This window comes from Rhinolophus hipposideros (genome assembly GCF_964194185.1).
Source record: "Rhinolophus hipposideros genome assembly, chromosome: 9".
Classification (NCBI taxonomy): Eukaryota; Metazoa; Chordata; class Mammalia; order Chiroptera; family Rhinolophidae; genus Rhinolophus; species Rhinolophus hipposideros.
The window spans coordinates 29,973,488-29,981,536 of record NC_138055.1 but is presented as its reverse complement, the minus strand read 5'-3'; positions in this window follow the sequence as shown (position 1 = coordinate 29,981,536).

Below are 8,049 nucleotides of genomic sequence, written 5' to 3'. Positions count from 1 at the left end.
ACTGTCCTGCATTCACAAAATTGGAAGAGGGAAAAGATGGAAAGCACCTGTGTTCTTTATGATATCATTGAAACGCTTCCTCTATTCTTGAACTACCTACCTCCACATGTTTTTCTGAATGACATAACACAATGTCTCACTATTGTATACAAAAGTTGGAATAGGGTGTTTTAATACTTATAGCCAAAGCAATCCTAGTTGATTCAGTATTGCTATAAATTGCCTACACAATGCCTGAAAGATAGCACATGTTTAAAAACTGTGGTTATTACTCCTGTAACTAAAATATAAGGTAAAACATAAAGATGAATATGTCAAAATCCCCCTTGATTCCCACTAGCTACTCATAATTCTTTCCTATTCTGAAACCTCAAAATATTTTGTCCTTTTTTAAAAACAGCAATCACATAGACTTTGAATCATTTGTGTACATGATTTATATTGTCTGCTAGATTGGAAGTTCTCTTATGTACCACAAATTACCTTATATCCTGTAGATTCTCAAAAACTATTTTTTGAATGAGTTAGTGATTAAGTCAGTATATTTAAATTACATAAATATGCAAAAAAGCAGACATCATGATTTACAAGAAGGACTGTACCTTTGGGGTGTGTGTGTGTAATTTCATAGAATGACATAATAATTATTGTTTTTTCTGGTAGTATTTTACTTTTGGACTCTATCATTGAATATAATTCTAATTCTGACTTCAAGATGGAAGATACATAAGACAATTTAAAGCCATCTGTCTATCTCACCTAGGGCTCCTCTTAGGAAGTATAGCAGACTGGACTATAATTCACTGGACTAGGTCTGCCTAGTCTGGTGAAGTTTTATGGGAGGCGGACAATCAGGTTTCTGCCAAAGTGCGGCCCTAAGCTTCTTTTCAGCCTTATTTATTTATTTATTTATTGCTAATCATGAGTAAAACTTCATTCTTTTGTGGGTTGTCAACAATGGTTTCCACCATGATGTGATGATTATGATACAGTTATAGTATAATACAGCCCAAGTACAAATTCTTATCCACGGAGATGGGGGTGGTTTCCAGTGATGTACAGAACAGCAGATCCGATTATGAACTGTCTCTTTTTAAGTTAAATTTATGGGGGTGACATTGGTTAATAACCTATAAGTTTCAAGTGTACAGTTCTCCGATACATCCTCTGTACATTGCCTTGTGTGCTCACTACCCAAAGGCTAGTCTCCTTCTGTCACCATATATTTGACCCCCTTTATCCTCTTTAACCTCCTCCTCCACCCCCTTCCCCTCTGATAACCACCATACTGTTGTCTATTCAGCCGAATTTAAATTTATACTGCTTTTGGTTACAATAATTGTAGAAACATTTTGGCCATAATATCATGACCAGATAATTCTAGACTCTTCTAGCTTTTAAATATTAGAAAAGAATAGTTACCTAATAAGAGTGTTTTCAATATGAATTGATTATTATGAAGCAATGAGATGCAAGATTTGATGAAAGGAATCAAACTTTAGTATGGCGGTGGGTAGCTGGGGATACAGATCAAGGCACATTTGCCCTGAGTGAAGAAAGGAGTGTCCACAGCAGAAACTTTCGAGGTTGGTGTGGGGACAGCCAGGGGTGCAGTTTCCAGGCTCTCGGCCTCACGTGGAAAGGTGCTCACTCGGGAAGTAAATGGCCATCACCTGTGACTGGATGGCCGTCAGCTGTGGCTAGTTGGCCGTCAGCTGTAACCAGTGAGCCATTGGCCACTAACATAACTGCTGTGGCTACACTAGCAGCAAGTGGGGGCTAGCAAGAAGATGATGGCTGAGCCTGCAAGCGGTGCAGTGAGGGTTGCAAACAGTGTGGCTCCTGCTTCCTGTGTCTCCAACCCAGCCGCCAGAGAGAATACAGTGGTATGACTCCCCTACCTATGGCTCCTTGGGTATGCCTTTTCATCCTCACCACGTCCTGCGTTCTTATGTGGGGAGCAGGAGCTGACACCCCGCCTGACACCCTGCATGACGGTTGGGATGAATAAAATCAAAGGGTTTGGGCACCAAAAGTTAGATCTTGAGAGGAAATAAGAGAACTGAAGATCAATTCTATTAAAGTTTTCCTGAGGACCAGACAAAAGAGAAGGAAATGGGAAAGAAAGGAATTTGTATGGGTCATGTTTATCTTTTATATTATTCAAAGAGTGTGTCTTTGGAGCTTAATAATTTGCAATTTTCTACCTGTGTAAATTTGGATAAAATTACTTCCCTCTTTCCCTGAGTTTCTGCTTCCTAAATTGTAAAATGGGGATAACAATATTTCACAGAGTTCTCAAAAAGATTACATGATTTCACTCACTCACACACACGCACATATATACGTATATACGGTGTGCGTGTGTGTGTGTAAAATTAGCACAGTGCCTGGGACATAATACCACCCTACCCCCAAGCAAATGTTAGATTTATTCAACAAATGGTAATTGTCTACCAGCTGCTCTGCTTTAGTCACTAGTAATACAAAGGTGAACAAGATAAAGCCTAAATTCTAGGGGATAAATGAAAAGAAAACATATGGTTGTTGGAAATGACTGACCAACTTTAGCATTTAAAAGAATATTCAAAATATAGATTGCTGATGTTTGGACACTTATGTTTAATATGAAATAAACATATAAAAGTTTGGCAAATATTTAAAAGGGAAAATACATACTGAATTTTAATGCATAATAGGTTTGTTCTGTTTATTTTGAATTTCCTTTTAGAACATTTGCATTTCTGGATTGTAGTGGACATGAGGGTCCACTCTGGAGGATTTTGTAAAGGAAGAAGGGGAAAAGTTGAATAGAGCACATAAGTGAAACATAAACAGAGAATTTATATCCAAATAGGGTTAGGAGAAACAGTAAAGTCAGTATGTGTAATGAGGCTTAAAAAAAGAAATACTGTATCATTTGGCAGTTCATCATAAAATAAAATAAAAATGGCATCTTTAACTTATACCAATATTAACAAAGCAAACAAACAACAATGAATAACAACAGAAAAATAGCTAGAGGCTAACTCAGAAGAAATAGCCAAAGTGGATGCTAAAGCAGTCTGAACATTAGATAATATAAAATACTTTTCATGTTATTTAGGTATCTTTAAAGAAAGATCAAATATGTACTGGACATGCTTGTACCTTACCAAATATCATTTACTGAAAGTAAATAAAAAAGATGGGGAAATGACAAAGGAGAATAAATAGTCTCATAGTAGCAATTCTTCGCATTGACAGAGTGGGAGTAATTTTCCATTCACACTAATCCATTCTCAAAGACTATGTGTATGCGTGTCTGTATGCATATCTTAGAAAGAAAAACAATCTATAAACTACCATTAATCTAAGGCCATGTCTAAAATATCTTGGGATTATGGATTGGTTAAGAGAAAAATATTTTTCATTTGTGTCACAGACCCACATGTTTTCTTAGCAAATCAATTTTTGAACCAGAGCAGATCAGAAAGGCTGCAATTGTTTAGAACTTTAAAATCATCTGGAAAGTTATTCTGCAAATAGGGTCAAACCCATTAGCAAAACAGATGTTTTCCTCTGTGGCAGGAAAACACAACTTTCTTATATGTATTTCATATGGTTCAAATCCATTTCAGAAATAAGATTCTTAAAGGGTCTTGGGACTAGAGGGCTCTTCTAGACTCTGCCAATAAAAGTATGGCCAAGGCCATTTAGGTGTTTGAAAGTCAATATTTTATAATCTTTTAATCTCATGTTTCATAAAACAAGAGAAAAATGTTATAAAAATCTATGTTGCTTCTCCAAAGTCTCAGTAAGAAGGTTGGAGTTGGATTAAAATCAACTGGCAATCACTGGCAGGACTCTTGGGAGCTAAGATGGGGAAGGACAGGTCATTAGAGAGAACAGTGGCCTGAGAGTCGTTCTGGCCTTTCTTCTTGGAAACAGCAAAGGAAAGCTTCTTCTCACCTACCATTAGGAAAAAGTATCAAAAGCTCCAACAGATGGGTTTTGTCAAAAAGCCAAAAACTATTGTGTCCAGGAATATAGGAAATGGGTCCATTCAAAAACTCATTTAGGGAAAAATTCTCCTTTTACAGATGACTTTCAGATACAGATGCATACAGATGAATTCCCATTATTAGACAGCATAAATCACATCCTACGTTGTTTTTTTAGCCTTTGCAAAAACAGATACAAAATTTTAATAGACAGAAAGCATTTGCATTGGTCATTTGTTGATTAATTGTTTTAATCTAAAAAGTTCCATATTCTTAGCCAATGGAACATTTTCCTTGTTAATAATTAGGTTTTCGGCTTTCTTTTCACCAAGAGAAAACAGAAATAAAGAAACTAGAAATCATGAGGAATTACTTCTTTTTTTATTGTACCAAATAATGTAAAACTAATTTTTACCAATAGTAAAATGAAGGAATACTTGCTTGATTAAGCTGATTAAATTGATTTAGAACTATTAGGGTTGTCAATATTTGAAAATATTGCTTAACTGCATAGAGAAGTACATTGCTGAATGTTCGAAAATAATTTATAGTTTCAAAAGAACAGCCTGTAAAGAAAAAGGTTGCAAGCTATTACTTGGATTCAGAGATATGGAGAGTTCTGCTATTTCTAGAGAAGGATTGCCTGCTGTCACAAAATGTTTTAGGTCTCTTTATAACGGGGTGCTATCATAGTATAGGCTACAGCACTGACAGAAGGTGTTTGTGCTCTGTTCATCTTGACTGGGTGCACATGCCTGCTAAAATTGCTACTATTACGAACAAAGGGGTTTGGATTCACATGTGTCAGGGAAAATGTGAGTAGAGTAAAATATTGATACTTAGCAGACATGCCTTATTTTCAACTTTTCATTTACATTATAACCTGATTCACTTATATCTACTCTCATTCGTTAGAAATTTTAGAGCGAATTCCTTTGAACCTGAAACACTTTAATCATCACTTTGCTTCAGGGAATTGTGAGCTAGAAAGGTACCATGCTTTAGAGAGGAAAATAAAGATCTCTCTATGAAGATTATTTGCATTTGTCTAAAGATAACACTATTCATCCATTGTATGGAAGGATGCCCAAAATAGAAATGAGAAAGAAGCAAAGATTTGCTAAGAGGATAGCTTTATAATTCCTTTTGAGACATATCTTCCAAGTATAGCTTTACTTTGTTTGAAGTGTTGTGATTTTCTGAAACTGGATATATATCAATTTTGGTAAGTGTGAAAACACATCCCAAAGCCAGAAAAGAAATGAGTTCTATATTTTCTGCAGCCATCTCTCTCCCATCTTACAACCCTCCTAGTTCATAATGGAAAACTGACATTGTGTGCATTTAAGAAAAGGAGCAATTGGAGATAGTAAAATTGTGCAAATGTTTTTGAAAAAATAGGAATATGTGCATTTGAAGGATACCGAGAAAGGGTTTTGTGCAGTGAGTGTAGAGGTAAATGAGGTTCCAGTGTAATTTCTGGGATTGATCTGTGTCCACAGCACTTCCTCTTAGGTGGAGGAGGAAAGGAGATATTTAGCATAAGAGAAAGATACAAGGTTGGGAGAAAAGCTGAGCTATTTCAGGGGATATTTTGTAGAGAGAGACTTATAGGAAATAACACTAGTCATTACATTAGTTTAGGACACATTGTGAAAGAAACATTATGGCGGTTCTATAACTGCCTGCACTTAAATTATTCTTCCCTGCCCCCCCCCGCCCCTCCCCCCCCACCCCCCCCCGTGGAAGGAGGGATGGGTAGAGTACAAAAAGCAAAGGCAGTGGAGAAAAAGAATATGAGCCCAGATGACCCTGTCTCCTTCTTTGCTAACCTTAGAAAAGAAAGCAGAAACATGTCATTAGGCCAAACGTAAAGACAGCAAAAACTTTAGGTTTCTCGTAGTACGAGAAATATCACAGACCAGGATGGGAAAAAATTAAAAGCTTATAAATTACTGGAAACTAGAATGAACAGGCCCTTATGTTTCTTTCCTAAATACATTTTTAAAAAAGTGTATTGAATTGTTTTTCCAACTATTTTTATAGAGTGAAATCTTCCATCTGGCTACACTGACAAAGAATTTCAAAGTTGTGGAATAGTAGAATCAGAGCTGGAAGTAACCTGCATCTCTTTTCATCCAACCCCCTCATTTTTCTTTTAGCAACTGTAGAGTGTGATGTAAACAGAATCTATCGAGTCCACATGCTCCAGACTTGCTGATTAAAAACACAAAACAGCGTTTGCTGCTGTTTCCTTCCAGCTACTATTCTATCCCTCTGTCTTCCGAGCTCAGCTCCTTGCAACAACAGTCTGCGTTTTGCTCTCTCCACTTCCTCCCCTCCTTCACCTTCCCAGGCCACAGAGTTGCTACTGCATTGAACTTCCCGTTACTCAAGTTCTCTCACAAAGCACACTCTTCTGTCTGGGCTTCACAGCAGGATGGCTGAACTTGAATCCTGCTGTTGTCGCTTATTTCCTGTGTAACCCTGGGCAAGTTCACCTCTCTCCTGTGCCTCATTTTCTCATCTATAAAATGGAAATAATAATAAAATCCCTAGTTCACAAAGTTGTTGTGAGAATCAAATGCATTAGGCCCTGTAAACTGCTTAAACCTGTCACCTGTCTCTCGCACATTATAATCCCTAATAAAATAAATTTGAGTTCTTAGGTATCATTATCTTTCTTGATACCTTTGCAATATTGTTAACCAATTCCCTCCTTCCAAGCTTCCTTCCATCCCTTCCTCTTTCCTTTTTTCCCTGCTTCCCTTGTTTACAAATACTTGAGAGTCTCTCTTCTGTGTCAGGACACTGGAGCTACAGTGGTGAGCAAGACAGCAAATACTTGTTCTCACAGGGCTCATACTCCTAGTTTTCCTCTTACCGCTCTATTACATGTTTCTGCCTTTTCTGTGGAGGCTCCTTTCCTCTCTCTCTGCCTCTTGACCTCTTACATTATCCTTAGATTTTGTGTTCTTATCCTAATATATTTTCCTGAAGATGAAGGAATCCATGCTATTCCAAACCTGTCTTTTCTCTTGACTTCACTCCTAGGTCTACACTTTCAAATGTAGTCTCTTTATTCCCTCTTTCCTAGTTCAGGTCTTCATTATTTTTCTCTTTATAGAGGACTGGTCTTCTAAACTCCACCAATCTATGCTCACACATTTTCTAAAACAAAATCCTCATCATTAATTCAATCACGTATTCACTCACTCACTCATTCACTCACTCGTTTGCTCACTTATTTATTTAATAACATTTAATGAAAACACATTGTGTGTCAAGCACAGATCATTTTATTTCCCCTCTAAATTTCTTCAAAGGTGCCCTTGACTCCATTTTATTATTCTGTGCCTATGTAAATTCTGTATCCCCTGCCCTCACCCCGACCCTTTACAAACTGCTACATAACTCAGCTCAAATTTCTCTTCATTTATGCTCTGTCCAGCCCTGGGTGTATACCAATAAATATGACTGAGAAATACCTACTCTCCCACAATTTACATGAAGACAATAAACAACTGAACAAGATAACTTCAGATTGTGATTGGTAAGGTAATAGAGGGAGGGAGAGAGAGAAAGAGAGAGAGAAATTGTGTGTGTGTGTGTGTGTGTTGGGGGTACAATTCCAAACAGTGATTGGTCAGAGAAATCTTTCCTAAGGTAACATTTGAGCTGAGACCTGAATGAAATGAGAGAGTGAGTCGTGTAGATATCTGGAAGAAGAGTACTCCAGAGTTCCAGTTAGCAAGGGAACAGCAAGGACGAAGGGGCTGTGGTGGAAGCATGCCAGAGAGCTCCAGGAACAGCAAGGAAGTTGGAACAGTTGGAAAGCAGACAGTGAAAGGCAGTAGAGTGAACCTCCGTGATGCCAACCTGATTTCATTTCTCTGTGCTGAGGTTGTGCCTGGAATTACCTCGTGCTGTTACAACATGGCATGAGGTTGTCGCTGTTTGTTTCTGTCTGTCTAATTAGTAATACTGAAAGTCCTTAAGAGTGGGGACGATTTTGTACTCATTTTTGTATCTCCAGGCCTATCCCTGTGCTTGGCAGGTGCTTGGA